This window comes from Balaenoptera physalus, assembly GCF_965194825.1.
Source record: "Balaenoptera physalus genome assembly, chromosome: 18".
NCBI lineage: Eukaryota > Metazoa > Chordata > Mammalia > Artiodactyla > Balaenopteridae > Balaenoptera > Balaenoptera physalus.
Genome location: NC_138899.1, coordinates 18570090 through 18589455, shown reverse-complemented (window position 1 = coordinate 18589455; position 19366 = coordinate 18570090). Strand labels below are relative to the sequence as shown.

Sequence of the window (19366 nt, the reverse complement as noted above, 5' to 3'; positions counted from 1 at the left end):
GAGAGAGAGATGGAATGAAAGGCAAGAGGAAAAATTTTTTAAAAGATTATTTTGAAAATCTGGATACAGATTAATATCATGTTAGATAGATGGTTACATATGAAAATAACCCATTCTATCTGTTAAGAGAAAGAAAAATAGAATCATTATTGCTTATAACATCCTAGTATTGTCATAATATTTCTGCTATAGAAGGTTCAATACAGTAACAAAGGTATCCACATAAAACAAGGTTAGTACCAACTAACAAGTAGAATTGAGAATAAATGAATCTCTGATAGATTATTTTTAAAAATCTAGAAAAACAACTTCCTATTTAATTTACATTTATATTATAATTTGTTAGCAACCCAATTCAGCCTATTCAAAAGAAATATGTTTCTAATGCATACCTATAATTCAAATATAAAGGAAAAGAAACCAGTATAAACTATGCATTCTATTATTATATTTAATTTATTTTGCTTTATTAAGCACATCCTTACTAGCTCTTTAGAAACCAATTTTTTATCCAAGATGGCAGTTTCAGGAATTATGTAAAAAGTTTCTGCATATTTCTTGCTTAAAATTTCAACTGGACTATTTTACAGTTTCTGAAAGATAATTCAGACCAATCTCATACACAATAATGTGTATTTTTTTCAAGAGAACTGATATTTATGCTTTGCCAATATCTCAGAAAGCACAGCTAACCCAATCGCTATAAAATGAATAGTAAAAAGTTATGAAACCATCTATATTCTGTCTATAAGGGCAAATGAAAATATTAAGGAAAACTTCAGCTATGTGGAAAAAGGGAAATATGTAAAAAGAAAAGTTGGTCAATTTACTTGAACTTCTTTTCCTTCAAATATCCAAGAGTCAACACATAGTGATTATGCAGAAGTTAAATAAGCTGAGAAAACCTCGAAATATTTGAAATTCACATTTTTCCCTCAGTCTTAAATTCCTCTGAGAATTGCACTTAATTCGGAAATGCTTGGGAATGCAGCTCCTAATTTCCCCCGAAGAGAAGTTTCTTTCCATTTTGATTTCCTCAGCCACAAACTAATCAGTCTTAATTGCTCCCAGCTGTGATTTCTTCTCCCAGGGGTTGCTTCCTGCTGATACCCAAGTAGTACAAAATCATGCAGTTTTGTTAAACTCCAGTAAATACATGGGAGCTTTGTAGAACCTAATTTACTATACAGGAGTTCAAGCACTGTAACTAGCAAGTAAACTTTCACTCAACTTTGAAAGCTGACCACATAATGAAGATCACTTTTCTCCCGAGAGGTGACAAGATATGGGACAATTGAAAATTATATTTTCTACCATTACAGATTCAACAGAATATTATTTATATTTCTATTTGTAATGTGTGTGTATGCTTGTATGTATGTGTTAACATATATATATACACATACATATATATTAAATTTGTGTTATATGTAAAATATTTTTCTTGTATATTTGGAATTTTTACTGAAATAATTTTAGGAAAAAGAAAAAATAGTTCAGAACTACATGATGCTGTCTTGAAACAAAGTACTTTGTGATAACACCAAGAAAGTGAATTAAAATTTAAAACTTGCCACGTTAAGGTCTTCATAAAATTATATAATTGTCTCTCTTACATTTTTTACTATTTAATCTCAAAAACTGAAAAAAAAAAGATTATAAAAATCTTTTCCAGTTTTTTTAATTCTATTTATCAGATCATTCTGAAGTGATATCACCTGAAAAGAATATCAGGATTTTATGTTTTCTAGTTTACTCATTGTACAAACTGAACCATTTAGTTATTTTTCATGAATCAATCTCTAGTAATTATTTTTGCACAAAGATTGAAAAAGAAGCAACAACAACAAAAATGATTAGAAGAAATTAACTTCATCTGAAAGTGATTTAAGAAGTGACTGTGGGCTTTTTTATAAAAACCAGTGAATCTGAAGTTTCAATTAATGAACCACAATTCATGGCTATTAGCTTAACTAACAAACTTTGTTACTAGGCAGAAAACTGAGAATAATGAAGACAAAGTATCAAAGCCTGCGAACAGGTTACCCTTGGCAGAAATCGTGCAAGTTCAAAGGGCCTTACTAAGAAAGTTCACAAAACAACATTAAGGAAACTAAAAAAATAATTGTTCCTTTGCACCTATGGTCTTAATGAACTCGCTCTGTATTACAACAAAGTAAGGCTTATTTGTGCTCAAAATGGTAGGTACATAGAGTCAACATGCTGTAATATTAGACAGTGTTGTATAAGGCACTATAAAATTTTACCATAAATAATGAGAAAAAAATGAAAATATTTATACATTTCAGGGTTATGTGGAGAGTTTCTTAATGTTATTTTTATTTCTGAAAGTAATTTTATAAATAATAATTTTATGGCTAAACATGTGCCATATTTATCCTAATCTCCATGCTCTGAAAAGCCACTGTTCAGACAAAAATAAAATCTAGAAAATCTGAACTAAGAGAAGGATTGAGTTATTCATACTACACCAATGCTCCCACAAAGGACTACAAAAGGTAGATAAAATACAAAAGTCACATTTATTTAAAACATCATATTACTGCAGAAGCAACAAAAACTAGCAACTAATAAACTGGACATGGAAGAACCACGCAGAAGTGACCTGAATATCTGCAGCCATTCTTTCTGGGGGCAGGGCACATACAAGCAAATATCAGTGGTACAAAGTAACAGTAAGTCTTGAGAATTTTTAAAAATGTATTGACATGTCAACTAAATATAATTTGGTATCCTGGATAGGATTCTAGAATAGAAAAAGATCACTAGGTAAAAATTAAGAAAATCTGAAGAAAGTATGGACTTTCATTAATAATATGTCAATATTAGTTAACTGTGACAAAAGTATTATAATAATGTAAGATGTATAATGGGGCAAATTGGGTGTGATTTATATAGAAACTCTGTAGCATCTTCATAATTTTTCTGTAATTCTAAAGCAAATGGAAAATTAAAAGCTTATTAAAATATATAGAATTTAAATGAATGACAATAATAACACAACATTTTGGAAAAGTATAAGAGTTAGAATATTCTCCTAGGAATAAACCTACCTAAGGAGACAAAAGACCTGTATGCAGAAAACTATAAGACACTGATGAAAGAAGTTAAAGATGATACAAACAGATGGAGAGATATACCATGTTCTTGGATTGGAAGAATCAACATTGTGAAAATGACTTTACTACCCAAAGCAATCTACAGATTCAATGCAATCCCTAACAAACTACCAGTGGCATTTTTCACAGAACTAGAACAAAAAATTTCACAATTTGTATGGAAAGACAAAAGACCCCAAATAGCCAAAGCAATCTTGAGAAAGAAAAACAGAGCTGGAGGAATCAGGCTCCCTGACTTCAGATTATACTACAAAGCTACAGTAATCAAGACAGTATGGTACTGGCACAAAAACAGAAATATAGATCAATGGAACAGGATAGAAAGCCCAGAGATAAGCCCACACACATATGGTCACCTTATTTTTGATAAAGGAGGCAAGAATATACAATGGAGAAAAGACAGCCTCTTCAATAAGTGGTGCTGGGAAAACTGGACAGCTACATGTAAAACAATGAAATTAGAACACTCCCTAACACCATGCACAAAAATAAACTCAAAATGGATTAAAGACCTAAATGTAAGGCCAGACCCTATCAAACTCTTAGAGGAAAACATAGGCAGAACACTCTATGACATAAATCACAGCAAGATTCTTTTTGACCCACCTTCTAGAGAAATGGAAATAAAAACCAAAATAAAAAAATGGGACCTCATGAAACTTAAAAGCTTTTGCACAGCAAAGGAACCCATAAACAAGATGAAAAGACCACCCTCAGAATGGGAGAAAATATTTGCAAATGAAGCAACTGACAAAGGATTAATCTCCAAAATTTATAAGCAGCTCATGCAGCTCAATATCAAAAAAAAAACCAACCCAATCAAAAAATGGGCAGAAGACCTAAATAGACATTCTCCAAAGAAGATATACAGATTGCCAACAAACACATGAAAGGATGGTCAACATCACTAATCATTAGAGAAATGCAAATCAAAACTATAATGAGGTATCACCTCACACCAGTCCATCATCAAAAAATCTACAAACAGTAAATGCTGGAGAGGTGTGGAGAAAAGGGAACCCTCTTGCACGGTTGGTGGGAATGTAAATTGGTACAGCCACTATGGAGAACAGTATGGAGGTTCCTTTAAAAACCAAAAATAGAACTACCATACGACCCAGCAATCCCACTACTGGGCATATACCCTGAGAAAACCATAATTCAAAAAGAGTCATGTACCACAATGTTCATTGCAGCACTATTTACAAGAGCCAGGATATGGAAGCAACCTAAGTGTCCATCGACAGATGAATGGATAGAGAAGATGTGGCACATATATACAATGGAATATTACTCAGCCATAAATAACAAAATTGATCTATTTGTAGTGAGGTGGATGGACCTAGAGTCTGTCATATAGAGTGAAGTAAGTCAGAAAGAGAAAAACAAATACTATATGCTAACACATATATATGGAATCTAAAAAAAAAAAAGAAAAAAAAAGGTTCTGAAAAACCTAGGGGCAGGACAGGAATAAAGACACAGATGTAGAGAATAGACTTGAGGACACAGGGAGGGGGAAGGGTAAGCTGGGACAAAGTGAGAGAGTGGCATGGACATATATACAATACCAAATGTAAAATAGATAGCTAGTGGGAAGCAGCCGCATAGCACAGGGGGATCAGCTCAGTGCTTTGTGACCACCCAGAGGGGTGGGATAGGGAGGATGGGAGGGAGACGCAAGAGGGAGGAGATATGGGGATATATGTATATGTATAGCTGATTCACTTTGTTATAAAGCAGAAACTAACACACCATTGTAAAGCAATTATACTCCAATAAAGATGTTAAAAAAAAAAGAGTAGTCTAGCATTATGAGGCAAGTGGTAAAAATAATAATTTAAGGTAGACCCTAATAAAGATGCAGGTAGCACCCTCTAGAACCATACTGTGTAACAGATTTTTCTGAAATGAGAGAAATGTCCTATATCTATACTGACAATATCTTAACCATTAGCCACATGAGATGATTATCCACTTGAAATGTGGCTAGTATGACTGAGCAACTAAAATTTTAATTTTATTTAAATAGCCACCTGCAGCTAGCAGCTACCACATTGTTCTTAGAAGAGAAAATTTAAATAATAAAAAATCATATTTGGTTATTCAAATTAAAAGCACAGAAGTAAAGAAAACATAATACAGGTGGGCCAGAAAGATAACAAGTAATACAATGGTATCTATAAACTCAACTGCATCAATATTACATTAAATGAATTTGGACTAAATACTCCAAATAAAAGGCAAACTACATGCTGCTTACATCCAACTATATACTATTTATAAAAAGAAAAACACACTTTAAATACAAGAACACAGAAAGTTTGAGAAATAAAGGATAGGAAAACCTGTACCATGCTAATAATAATACTTGATAGATGATAGACACATAGATAGTGCAGTTCTATCAGTAGCAGTTAAATTAGATTTTAAGGCAAGAAGGATTCCCACAGATAAAAAGGCATATTTCATAATGCTAAAGAGATCAATCAAGAGAAAGATATCACAATCCTAAATCTATGTGTATCCAAAAACATAGTTTCAAAATATGTAAGCGAAATTTTACAGAAATAAAGAAAATGTGCATCCCCAATCATATATGAAGATTTTAACACAGGTCTCTAGATAGCTGGCAGAAAAATCATACAAAAATAGTAAAGATATAAAATATCTAAAATTAATAAACTTTACCTAATTAGCATATGTAAAATGTGCTAGAGTGATAGAATTAACATTTGTTTCAAATATTTATGGGCTATTTACCAAAATTGACCATAATCTGGTCCATAATGAAAGACAACAAACTTTAAAATATTGAAATAATTCAGAATATGTTCTGACATAAGAAGTAATTATCAAAGACATATCAATGAGGAAAAGACAAATAGGAAAAAAGCCACCAAAAAAATTGAACAGTTCATTAAAAAATATATCAAAATGTCTAATAACATGAAAAAGTGCTCAACATCATTAGTCATCAGTGAAATTCAATTTAAAACCACAGTGAGAGGCTATTATAATTACACAGGAATGGCTAAAATGAAAAAATAAAAGACGGTATCAAGTGTTAGTAATGACATGGAACAAGTGTAAATTTCATATACTGTCGATGGAAATGTAAATTGGTACAACCAGTGTGGAAAACTGTTCATTACAGTAAGCTATATATATGCATCCTCTTATGACCCTGTAATTTCATGCCTAGTTATACAAAGAACAGAAGTTTGTACAAATGCTCATCAAAACACATATGCTAGAAGGTTCACATTAGCACCATTCCTAGTAAATTCAAGCTGGAAAAAAAAATCCATCATCAGTAGAATGGATAAATAAATTGTGCTATATTCATGCTGTGGATTACTATAGGGCAATAAGAAATTAACAAATTAAAACTACATGCAAAAGGAATAAATCTCAGACATAAAATGTTGAGTCAAAGAAGCCAGATACAAAAAATGTCTACCGTGTGGTTCCATGTATACAAAGTTCAAGATCAAGCAAAACTACGCTATGTCAGTCTTGAAGGTATATTGACTGGAAGGGTGAATGAAGAGGCTTCAGGGATGCTGGTAATATTCCATTTCTTGATCTGGGTTCTGGAGTTACTTATCTGTTCATTTTGTGGAAGTTCCTTGAGTTCTACATTTATTATTAGTCCTCTTTTTGTATGTATGTATGTTTCACTAAAATGTTTGCCCTGAGGTTTAAATATGGAGGTATTGATTGGGAAGATATCTTTACAGAAGTTGTCTATTCAGCCTTTGCTTTTATATCAAACTAATCTTAAACTGAAATTGAAGATGTATATTTCACATAAAATTGAGATATATATTTCAGATTTCAGATTTATCATCTTCCAGAGATAGTTTCAGTTATATTCTAGGCACCCAAACCTTACCATTTTTATGGCTCCAAAAGTACAGTCTCTTTCCTATTGGGAGTCCTGACATGAGGGGTGTGTCTCACATATGATCAGTTTCCAACAGTTGTTCTGCACTTTGAGTTCTCAGTTCTTGCTGTCTGTAAACTGGGATAGTTCATTGTTCCATATTTATGCTGCGGCCGACCATCATGTTTCTGGTAATTTTTTTTTTATCTCAGGAAATAAGTAAGTGATTCCCACATCTTACCTTCAGGTCTCTGAGGGCTGGGGCGGTGGTTAGTCACAGGAGAATCATGCCTCCAGTTCCCTAGGCTTTTGTGTTTATCTCAGCCCTTTTCTTCTCAAAGCCCATGAGCACTGATAACCTTCTGGACTTGAGAGTATTAAAGCACAGCTTCATTCTATACCTAGTACTTCTACCACACTTGACATCCATCCTTACCTGTTTATTCTGGCCTACATTACCAGATTCCTTTCTCATTCATGGTAATTCTCCAACAGGAACTCTTCATATCCATCCTTGCTTCCAGGTCCATCAGTCTATCAGTCTGTTTCTATATATCTGAGCCCTAACTATGTAGAGTGTTCAAGTTCTTTCTCAAGGGACTGGTTGGGTCCCTACGAATGAAGCAATGTTCCTGAACATTCTTAAGAATGTCCCAAAATATTTTATGAATTAGGACACTTCTCTGCCAAATGTCAAAAAAAATATTACCTGTCTCTGTCCACAAATATATCAAAGTCTCAACTTTGTACTTTCCAGGATACCAAAATAAATGTCAAAAATCAATTTTGCAGGGCAGGCAAAAGATAAATCAATTCAGAGAGTTGTAAGAGCAGCGTCTTAAATTTCAGTCCAAGATTAGCCTGATGTAAAACAAAGGCTGAATAGACAACTTCTTCAAAGATACCTTCCCAATCAATACCCCCATATACAAACATCAGTTCAGTCAGGTGGGAGTGACAGCAGAAAAGGAAAATTTGCTAAGGATACCCCCTTTGCTTGGTGTTTTTAAGCCTCTCCTTTTCTCACTTAGTTTTTTTTGTTTTGTTTTTTTAAATTTTCTCCTACTTGGGTAGATATAGTGATCAGCATGAGAGCTCTTTCAAAGGCCATCAATTTGAGTAGCTACCCATGATAAGAAAAAGAACTATTGAAAATCACTCACATTTGTCTGCTGAGGTCTTCTTTTCCTAGACCTCTATGATTATATTGTTCTTGTTCATCTAAAATTGTGAATTGGCTCCAGTGAATTGCATTCATTTATACATATCTTTATCTTCAGCTTCAGTTTTGGGAAAACACAGTTTGTTCACAGTAGGTTAAGTTTTGGGGTAACAGAAAGTCCCAAAATCTCGGTGGCCTAAAAAAGTTTTATTCCTCACTTAAGCAAATAGGTGGTGAGTCTGGCTGATGCTTAAGGGGAATCTGTTTTCTATGTAATGACCCAGGGTCTCCAGATCAATATTTGCTTCCATGACCACATGGCAAGGGTAAAAGCATGGAAGAGTCTCAAAATTAAAGGATTCATCCTGGAAGAAACATGGGTCACTTCTGCTCACGTTCCATTAGGAACATAAGTCAGTGGCCATACATCTGCCCTTAAGAGGGCAGAGAAGTGTCATCCCTCCCTGCAGTCTTGTCCTAACAGAAGGCAAAAATGAACTATTTGTTAAATAAAAATATGTTGAGTAACTAATGCTTTATACTGGTCAGCCAATCTAGACCAAATTTTAATGTTTAATATAAAGGAGGAAGAAACAATCAACATGAAGAAAGCAAACACTAGATAAGGAAGGGAAAACAGTTCCTACTCTATTAGGGAATCAATTTTGCATAGCTTCATAGAACACTGACTTGAGAACAATTCTGAGACCAATCTTAGCTCAACAGGAAAGACTGATTTAACAGGTAAATGACATCAGCCAAGAGCACAAGAATGAGAAGTATTGCTGTGTCATGGATTGACTTATTGCCTCAATTCCAACCCTCTTTCTGCATCCATACTTTTGCATGACCTCAGGAAGGACAGGGTAGACTTTTCTATCCTTTGACTTGGGGTTGGCTCTGTAACTTGTTTCAGTCAATGGCATGTGGGTAGAAGTAAGCAATTTCTGAACCAAGACCTTAATGTCCTCCTGTGTTTCCACTTGCTCTCTGCCATTTTCATGAGAAGAATATACCTCGGGCTTCCCTGGTGGCACAGTGGTTAAGAATCCGCCTGCCAACTCAAGGGACACAGGTTCGAGCCCTGGTCCGGGAAGATCCTACATGCTGTGGAGCAACTGAGCCCGTGCGCCACAACTACTGAAGCCCACGTACCACAACTACTGAAGCCCGCACACCCTAGAGCCCGTGGTCTGCAACAAGAGAAGCCACTGCAATAAGAAGCCCGCACTTGCCACAACTAGAGAAAGCCCAGGTGCAGCAATGAAGACCCAATGAAGCCAAAAATAAATAAGTAAAAATAAAATAGATTTATGAAAAAAAAAACAAAAACATACCTCAAGTGGTGCTGTGGTCATATCAGAAGGATGAGAGATACATAATAGGAAACCATCCTGGTCGCCACAGCATGAAGAAGAGCTGCCCCAGGCATCCCATAAATCTGCACAGAGAAGCAAAGTTACAAAGCTGAGCCCAGCCTACATCAGGTGAAGTTCTGCCAACCTTCAGAGAGACAAGAACAGTTACAAACGACTGTTATTTTAAGCCATGGAACTTCTGAGTAATTTGTTTTGCAGCAAGAACTAATCGATATATGGTACATGTGCCAGACACTGGCCATTCATAAAGTACAACGGATGAGAAAAAACAAAAAAAGCAAATCCAGAATCTAGAAGACAAAAAGGATTGGAGATTGCCACACAAAGAAAAAGAAAAGCATTCTTGAGGGTTAGGAAAGAAAAGTAAAAATGAATATATTTAATGTGACTTTTTTTAAATAATCATGAACTTAGATACATGAACTAAGAGTGTATGTTCTGGTTTGTGACTATATTTACATGAAAGAACTTGAAAGTTACAAAATTTGACATTTTTATATAAGATATGATTTTACTTAAAAATCAGGAGACAATGAAGTTGGAACAGACCCAATAATATACATGAGTGCCATTAATTATCAGCCTATAAAATTATAAACTTGAACATGATGTTTATTACAAAATCCTTTTGTATTAGAATTAAAGGGATGTCTGAATTTTGAAGGCAGTGACTTTTGGAAAAACAAGAGAAAGCATTAGTTCAAAGAGTAAAACCATGGAATTCAGTGACTTAAAAACATAGAGAGAGAGAGGAGAAGATGGCGGAAGAGTAAGACGTGGAGATCACCTTCCTCCCCACAGATACAGTAGAAATACATCTACACGTGGAACTGTTCCTACAGAACACCCACTGAAGGCTGGCAGAAGACGTCAGACCTCCCAAAAGGCAAGAAAGTCCCCACGTACTTGGGTAGGGCAAAAGAAAAAGGAAATAACAGAGACAAAAGAATAGGGACGGGACCGGCACCAGTGGGAGGGAGCCGTGAAGGAGGAAAGATTTCCACGCACTAGGAAGCCCCTTCGCGGGCAGAGACTGCGGGTGGTGGAGGGGGGAAGCTTCGGAGCCACGGAGGAGAGCGCAGCCACAGGGGTGCGGAGGGCAAAGCGGAGAGATTCCCGCACAGAGGCTCGGCGCCGAGCAGCACTCAGCAGCCCGAGAGGCTTGTCTGCTCACCCGTCGGGGTGGGCGGGGGCTGGGAGCTGAGGCTCGGGCTTCGGTGCTAGCCAGGGGGGAGTCCGGGAAAAAGTCTGCAGCTGCCAAAGAGGCAAGAGACTTTTTCTTCCCTCTTTGTTTCCTGGTGCGAGAGGAGAGGGGATTCAGAGCGCCGCCTAAACGAGCTCCAGAGATGAGTGCGAGCCGCGGCTATCAGCGCGGATCCCACAGCAACAGGGGCGCAGAGGCTCGGCGCCGAGCAGCACTCACCAGCGCACTCAGCAGCCCAAGAGGCTTGTCTGCTCACCCGCTGGGGCGGGCGGGGCTGGGAGCTGAGGCTCAGGCTTCGGTCGGATCGCAGGGAGAGGACTGGGGTTGGCGGTGTGAACATAGCCTGAAGGGGTTAGTGCACCACAGCTAGCCGGGAGGGAGTCTAGGAAAAAGTCTGCAGCTGCCGAAGAGGCAAGAGACTTTTTCTTCCCTCTTTGTTTCCTGGTGCACGAGGAGAGGGGATTAAGAGCGCGGCCTAAACGAGCTCCAGAGACAGGCGCGAGCCGCGGCTATCAACGCGGACCCCAGAGACAGGCAGGAGACGCTAAGGCTGCTGCTGCCGCCACCAAGAAGCCTGTGAGCAAGCAAACGTCACTCTCCACACCTCCCCTCCCGGGAGCCTGTGCAGCCCGCCACTGTCAGGGTCCCGTGATCCAGGAACAACTTACCTGGGAGAACACAGGGCGCGCCTCAGGCTGGTGCAACCTCACGCTGACCTCTGCAGCCGCAGGCTCGCCCCGCCTCCGTACCCCTCCCCCCCGCCCTGCCTGAGTGAGCCAGAGCCCGCTAATCACCTGCACCTTTAACCCCGTATTGTCTGAGCGAAGAACAGATGCCCTCAGGCGACCTACACGCAGAGGCGGGGCCAAATCCACAGCTGAGCCCCGGGAGCTGTGCGAACAAAGAAGAGAAAGAGAAATCTCTCCCAGCAGCCTCAGAAGCAGCGGATTAAAGCTCCACAATCAACTTGATGTATCTGCATCTGTGGAATACCTGAACAGACAACAAATCATCCCAAATTGAGGAGGTGGACTTTGGGAGCAAGATATATTATTTTTTCCCCTTTTCCTCTTTTTGTGAGTGTGTATGAATATGCTTCTGTGTAAGATTTTGTCTGTATAGCTTTGCTTTCACCATTTGTCCTAGGGTTCTGTCAGTCCGTTTTTTATTTTTTTTTTACTTTAAAAAATTTTTTTTCTGGGCTTCCCTGGTGGCGCAGTGATTGAGAGTCTGCCTGCCAATGCAGGGGACACGGGTTCGGGCCCTGGTCTGGGAGGATCCCACATGCCGCGGAGCGACTAAGCCCGTGAGCCACAACTACTGAGCCTGCGCGTCTGGAGCCTGTTCTCCGCAACAAGAGAGGCCGTGATAGTGAGAGGCCCGCACACCACGATGAAAAGTGGCACCCACTTGCCGCAACTAGAGAAAACCCTCGCACAGAAACGAAGACCCAACACAGCCAAAAATAAATAAATAAATAAAATGTTTTTTAAAAAACTGCTTTGTTTTAAAAAAAAATTTTTTTTTCTCAATTATTTTTTATTTTAATAACTTTATTTTATTTTATCTTTATTTTATCCTCTTTCTTTCTCTCTATTTTTTCTCCCTTTTATTCTAAGGCATGTGGATGAAAGGGTCTTGGTGCTCCAGCCAGGCATCAGGGCTGTGCCTCTGAGATGGGAGAGCCAACTTCAGGACACTGGTCCACAAGAGACCTCCCAGCTCCACGTAATACAAAACGGCGAAAATCTCCCAGAGATCTCCATCTCAACACCAAGACCCAGCTTCACTCAATGACCAGCAAGCTACAGTGCTGGACACCCTATCCCAAACAACTAGCAAGACAGGAACAGAGCCCCATCCATTAGCAGAGAGGCTGCCTAAAATCATAATAAGGCCACAGACACCCCAAGACACACCACCAGACGTGGACCTGCCCATCAGAAAGACAAGATCCAGCCTCATCCACCAGAACACAGGCACTAGTCCCCTCCACCAGGAAGCCTACACAACCCACTGAACCAACCTTAGCCACTGGGGACAGACACCAAAAACAATGAGAACTACGAACCTGCAGCCTGTGAAAAGGAGACCCCAAACACAGTAAGATAAGCAAAATGAGAAGACAGAAAAACACACAGCAGATGAAGGAGCAAGGTAAAAACACACCAGACCTAACAAATGAAGAGGAAATAGGCAGTCTACCTGAAAAAGAATTCAGAATAATGATAGTAAAGATGATCCAAAATCTGGGAAATAGAATAGACAAAATGCAAGAAACATTTAACAAGGACGTAGAAGAACTAAAGAGGAACAAAGCAACGACGAACAACACAATAAATGAAATTAAAAATACTCTAGAAGGGATCAATAGCAGAATAACGGAGGCAGAAGAACGGATAAGTGACCTGGAAGATAAAATAGTAGAAATAACTACTGCAGAGCAGAATAAAGAAAAAAGAATGAAAAGAATTGAGGACAGTCTCAGAGACCTCTGGGACAACATTAAACACACCAACATTCGAATTATAGGGGTCCCAGAAGAAGAAGAGAAAAACAAAAGGGACTGAGAAAATATTTGAAGAGATTATAGTTGAAAACTTCCCTAATATGGGAAAGGAAATAGTTAATCAAGTCCTGGAAGCACAGAGAGTCCCATACAGGATAAACCCAAGGAGAAACACGCCAAGACACGTATTAATCAAGCTATCAAAAATTAAATATAAAGAAAACATATTAAAAGAAGCAAGGGAAAACAAATAACACACAAGGGAATCCCCATAAGGTTAACAGCTGATCTTTCAGCAGAAACTCTGCAAGCCAGAAGGGAGTGGCAGGATATACTTAAAGTGATGAAGGAGAAAAACCTACAACCAAGATTACTCTACCCACCAAGGATCTCATTCAGATGTGATGGAGAAATTAAAACCTTTACAGACAAGCAAAAGCTGAGAGAGTTCAGCACCACCAAGCCAGCTTTACAACAAATGCTAAAGGAACTTCTCTAGGCAAGAAACACAAGAGAAGGAAAACACCTACAATAACAAACCCAAAACATTTAAGAAAATGGGAATAGGAACATACATATCGATAATTACCTTGAATGTAAATGGATTGAATGATCCCACCAAAAGACACAGGCTGGCTGAATGGATACAAAAACAAGACCCATATATATGCTGTCTACAAGAGACCCACTTCAGACCTAGAGACACATATAGACTGAAAGTGAGGGGATGGAAAAAGATATTCCATGTAAATGGAAATCAAAAGAAAGCTGGAGTAGCAATTCTCATATCAGACAAAATAGACTTTAAAATAAAGACTATTACAAGAGACAAAGAAGGACACTATATAATGATCAAGGGATCGATCCAAGAGGAAGGTATAACAATTGTAAATATTTATGCACCCAACATAGGAGCACCTCAATACATAAGGCAAATACTAACAGCCATAAAAGGGGAAATCGACAGCAACACAATCATAGTAGGGGACTTTAACACCCCACTTTCACCAATGGACAGATCATCCAAAATGAAAATAAATAAGGAAACACAAGCTTTAAATGATACATTAAACAAGATGGACTTAATTGATATTTATAGGACATTCCACCCAAAAACAACAGAATACACATTTTTCTCAAGTGCTCATGGAACATTCTCCAGGATAGATCATATCTTGGGTCACAAATCAAGCCTTGGTAAATTTAAGAAAATTGAAATCGTATCAAGTATCTTTTCCGATCACAACGCTATGAGACTAGATATCAATTACAGGAAACGATCTGTAAAAAATACAAACACATGGAGGCTACACAATACACTACTTAATAATGAAGTGATCACTGAAGAAATCAAAGGGGAAATCCAAAAATACCTAGAAACAAATGACAATGAAGACACGACGACCCAAAACCTATGGGATGCAGCAAAAGCAGTTCTAAGAGGGAAGTTTATAGCAATACAATCCTACCTTAAGAAACAGGAAACCTCAAATAAACAACCTAACCTTGTACCTAAAGCAATTACAGAAAGAAGAACAAAAGAACCCCAAAGTTAGCAGAAGGAAAGAAATCATAAAGATCAGATCAGAAATAAATGAAAAAGAAATGAAGGAAACGATAGCAAAGATCAATAAAACTAAAAGCTGGTTCGTTGAGAAGATAAACAAAATTGATAATGCATTAGCCAGACTCATGAAGAAAAAAAGGGAGAAGACTCAAATCAATAGAATTAGAAATGAAAAAGGAGAAGTAACCACTGACACTGCAGAAATACAAATGATCATGAGAGATTACTACAAGCAACTCTATGCCAATAAAATGGACAACCTGGAAGAAATGTACAAATTCTTAGAAATGCGCAACCTGCCGAGACTGAACCAGGAAGAAATAGAAAATACGAACAGACCAATGACAAGCACTTAAATTGAAACTGTGATTAAAAATCTTCCAACAAACAAAAGCCCAGGACCAGATGGCTTCACAGGCGAATTCTATTAAACATTTAGAGAAGAGCTAACACCTATCCTTCTCAAACTCTTCCAAAATACAGCAGAGGGAGGAACACTCCCCAACTCATTCTACGAGGCCACCATCACCCTGATACCAAAACCAGACAAAGGTGTCACAAAGAAAGAAAACTACAGGCCAATATCACTGATGAACATAGATGCAAAAATCCTCAACAAAATACTAGCAAACAGAATCCAACAGCACATTAAAAGGATCATACACCTTGATCAAGTGGGGTTTATTCCAGGAATGCAAGGATTCTTCAATATACGCAAATCAATCAACATGATACATCATATTAACAAACTGAAGGAGAAAAACCATATGATCATCTCAATAGATGCAGAGAAAGCTTTTGACAAAATTCAACACCCATTTATGATAAAAGCCCTGCAGAAAGTAGGCATAGAGGGAACTTTCCTCAACATAATAAAGGCCATATATGACAAACCCACAGCCAACATCGTCCTCAATGGTGAAAAACTGAAACCATTTCCACTAAGATCAGGAACAAGACAAGGTTGCCCAGTCTCACCACTATTATTCAACATAGTTTTGGAAGTTTTAGCCACAGCAATCACAGAAGAAAAAGAAATAAAAGGAATCCAAATCGGAAAAGAAGAAGTAAAGCTGTCACTGTTTGCAGATGACATGATACTATACATAGAGAATCCTAAAGATGCTACCAGAAAACTACTAGAGCTAATCAATGAATTTGGTAAAGTAGCAGGATACAAATTAATGCACAGAACTCTCTTGCATTCCTATACACTAATGATGAAAAATCTGAAAGAGAAATTAAGAAAACACTCCCATATACCATTGCAACAAAAAGTATAAAATACCTAGGAATAAACCTACCTAAGGAGACAAAAGACCTGTATGCAGAAAACTATAAGACACTGATGAAAGAAATTAAAGATGATACAAACAGATGGAGAGATATACCATGTTCTTGGATTGGAAGAATTAACATTGTGAAAATGACTCTACTACCCAAAGCAATCTACAGATTCAATGCAATCCCTAACAAACTACCAGTGGCATTTTTCACAGAACTAGAACCAAAAATTTCACAATTTGTATGGAAACACAAAAGACCCCGAATAGCCAAAGCAATCTTGAGAAAGAAAAATGGAGCTGGAGGAATCAAGCTCCCTGACTTCAGACTATACTACAAAGCTACAGTAATCAAGACAGTATGGTACTGGCACAAAAACAGAAATATAGATCAATGGAACAGGATAGAAAGCCCAGAGATAAACCCACGCACATATGGTCACCTTATCTTTGATAAAGGAGGCAAGCATATACAGTGGAGAAAAGACAGTCTTTTCAATAAGTGGTGCTGGGAAAATTGGACAGGTACATTGAAAAGTATGAAATTAGAACACTCCCTAACACCATATACAAAAATTAACTCAAAATGGATTAAAGACCTAAGTGTAAGGCCAGACACCATCAAACTCTTAGAGGAAAACATAGGCAGAACACTCTATGACATAAATCAAAGCAAGATCCTTTTTGACCCAGCTCCTACAGAAATGGAAATAAAAATACAAATAAACAAATGGGACCTAATGAAACTTAAAAGCTTTTGCACAGCAACGGAAACCATAAACAAGACCAAAAGACAACCCTCAGAATGGGCGAAAATATTTGCAAATGAAGCAACTGACAAAGGATTAATCTCCAAAATTTACAAGCAGCTCATGCAGCTCAATAACAAAAAAACAAACAACCCCATCCAAAAATGGGCAGAAGACCTAAATAGACATTTCTCCAAAGAAGATATACAGATTGCCAACAAACACATGAAACAATGCTCAACATCATTAATCATTAGAGAAATGCAACTCAAAACTACAATGAGATATCATCTCACACTGGTCAGAATGGCCATCATCAAAAAATCTACAAACAATAAATGCTGGAGAGGGTGTGGAGAAAAGGGAACCCTCTTGCACTGTTGGTGGGAATGTAAATTGATACAGCCACTACGGAGAACAGTATGGAGGTTCCCTAAAAAACTAAAAATAGAACTACCATACGACCCAGCAATCCCACTACTGGGCATATACCCTGAGAAAACCATAATTCAAAAAGAGTCATGTACCAAAATGTTCATTGCAGCTCTATTTACAATAGCCAGGACACGGAAGCAACCTAAGTGTCCATCAACAGATGAATGGATAAAGAAGATGTGGCACATATACACAATGGAATATTACTCAGCCATAAAAAGAAACGAAATTGAGTTATTTGTAGTGAGGTGGATGGAGGTAGAGTCTGTCATACAGAGTGAAGTAAGTCAGAAAGAGAAAAACAAATACAGTATGCTAACACATATATATGGAATCTAAGGAAAAAAAAAAAAAAAGGTCATTAAGAACCTAGTGGTAAGATGGGAATAAAGACACAGACCTACTAGAGAATGGACTTGAGGATATGGGGAGGGGGAAGGGTAAGCTGTGACAAAGTGAGAGAGTGGCATGGACATATATACACTACCAAACGTAAAATAGATAGCTAGTGGGAAGCAGCCGCATAGCACAGGGAGATCAGCTTGGTGCTTTGTGACCACCTAGAGGGGTGGGATAGGGAGGGTGGGAGGGAGGGAGATGCAAGAGGGAAGAGATATGGGAACATATGTATATGTATAACTGATTCACTTTGTTATAAAGCAGAAACTGACACACCATTGTAAAGCAATTATACTCCAATAGAGATGTTAAAAAAAAAAATAAAAAAGTTACACATACACTTACCACATAACCCAGAAATCCCACTCCTGGGTATTTACCCAAGAGAAATAAAAACATATGCCCACACAAAGACTTCTACATGAATGCTTGTGGCAGCTTTATTGTAATAGCTCAAAACTGGAAATTACCTAAATGTCTATCAACTGGTGAATAGACATATAAATTATAGTATACATCTACATAATGAAATACTACTCAGCAGTAAAAAGGAATGATACATGCAACAACATGGATGAATCTCAAAAGCATTATGTGAAGTGAAAGCAGACAGACACAAAACCTTACATATTGCATGATACCATTTAGTGGCATTCTGGAAAAGACAAAACTACAGGGACAAGAATCAAATCAGTGGTTGCTAGGGGCCGTGGTGATGGTGGAGGAGGGGACTGACTACAAAGGGGCAAAAGAAAACTTGTTTGGGGTCATAGAAATGTGCTATATCTCAATTGCAATGATTATATTACTATATATATTGCCAAAATTCAACATATTGTACATTTTGAAATGGTGAAATTTACTGTATGTAAATTATTCCTCAATAAGCCTGAATTAAAAAATCACCACTGGTAAAAAAAAAAAAAGAAATATATATATATATATATATATATATAAATGTAAACAAATTTTTACAACATAAACTTCAGAATGACAGTTTTTCAAATGAGATCATGACATATTTAAGAAAGCTAATTTGAAATACTTTCTGAAATGGAGACTGATGCCAAGAGGGTAGCCAGGCCTTAGCTAATATATGCAAAGCAAATTTTGATTTGGCAGGATTATGAGTCCAACCCAAACTTTTTATATTTTCATAAATAGGAAAGGGTGAAAGTGAAAAAAGAGTAGTAAGAGGGTCAGGAGCATGTAGGAACAATAGTTGATGACCTGGTTAAAATGACCCCAAACCGTTTTGTTTTTTCATTGATATTACTAAGAGATTCAAACCCAAGGATTCTCAGGTTCGCTTGCATCAGAATCACTTAGGAAGCTTTTTAAAATACAGGTGCCCAGGCCCCACCTCGGATTCCATTGGTGTGATATTGGTACTTGTTAAAAGATCCCTAGGCCATTTAAATTGTAACCAAGGTTAATAATCATCACTACTTTGACCTATCCCAGGTATACATAAGTCAATTAATGATTAATTACAGTTGCCAACTCTCCAGTCCCAGGCTGTTCCCCGTCTGGTTGCATTCAACCTGATTGGGTCATGTGCTCTGATTACCTAAACTTGGAGGAACTGTCACGTTATTAAATATTTACAAAGTAACACAGTGATACTTTTGTAAACTGTGTCTCACAGTC

The 19366-nt window shown here is 37.5% G+C and overlaps 1 protein-coding gene across 13 annotated transcripts in view; it reads right to left on the bottom strand.

The window, feature by feature from the left end:
* The window catches only part of LOC309647393 (uncharacterized protein), a 198518-nt gene that overhangs the window by 161050 nt on the left and 18102 nt on the right, over positions 1-19366 (bottom strand). For 10 of the 13 annotated variants that reach the window (XR_014255995.1, XR_014255996.1, XR_014255997.1 and 7 more), the window contains one exon: positions 9529-9632. The exons of 2 other annotated variants lie outside the window; for them this stretch is intronic. The gene's annotated coding sequence lies outside the window, so the exon portion shown is untranslated. Of the gene's footprint in view, positions 1-9528; positions 10695-19366 lie in introns of those variants that run through there. One more of the 13 variants, XR_014256006.1, reaches the window with a different exon arrangement.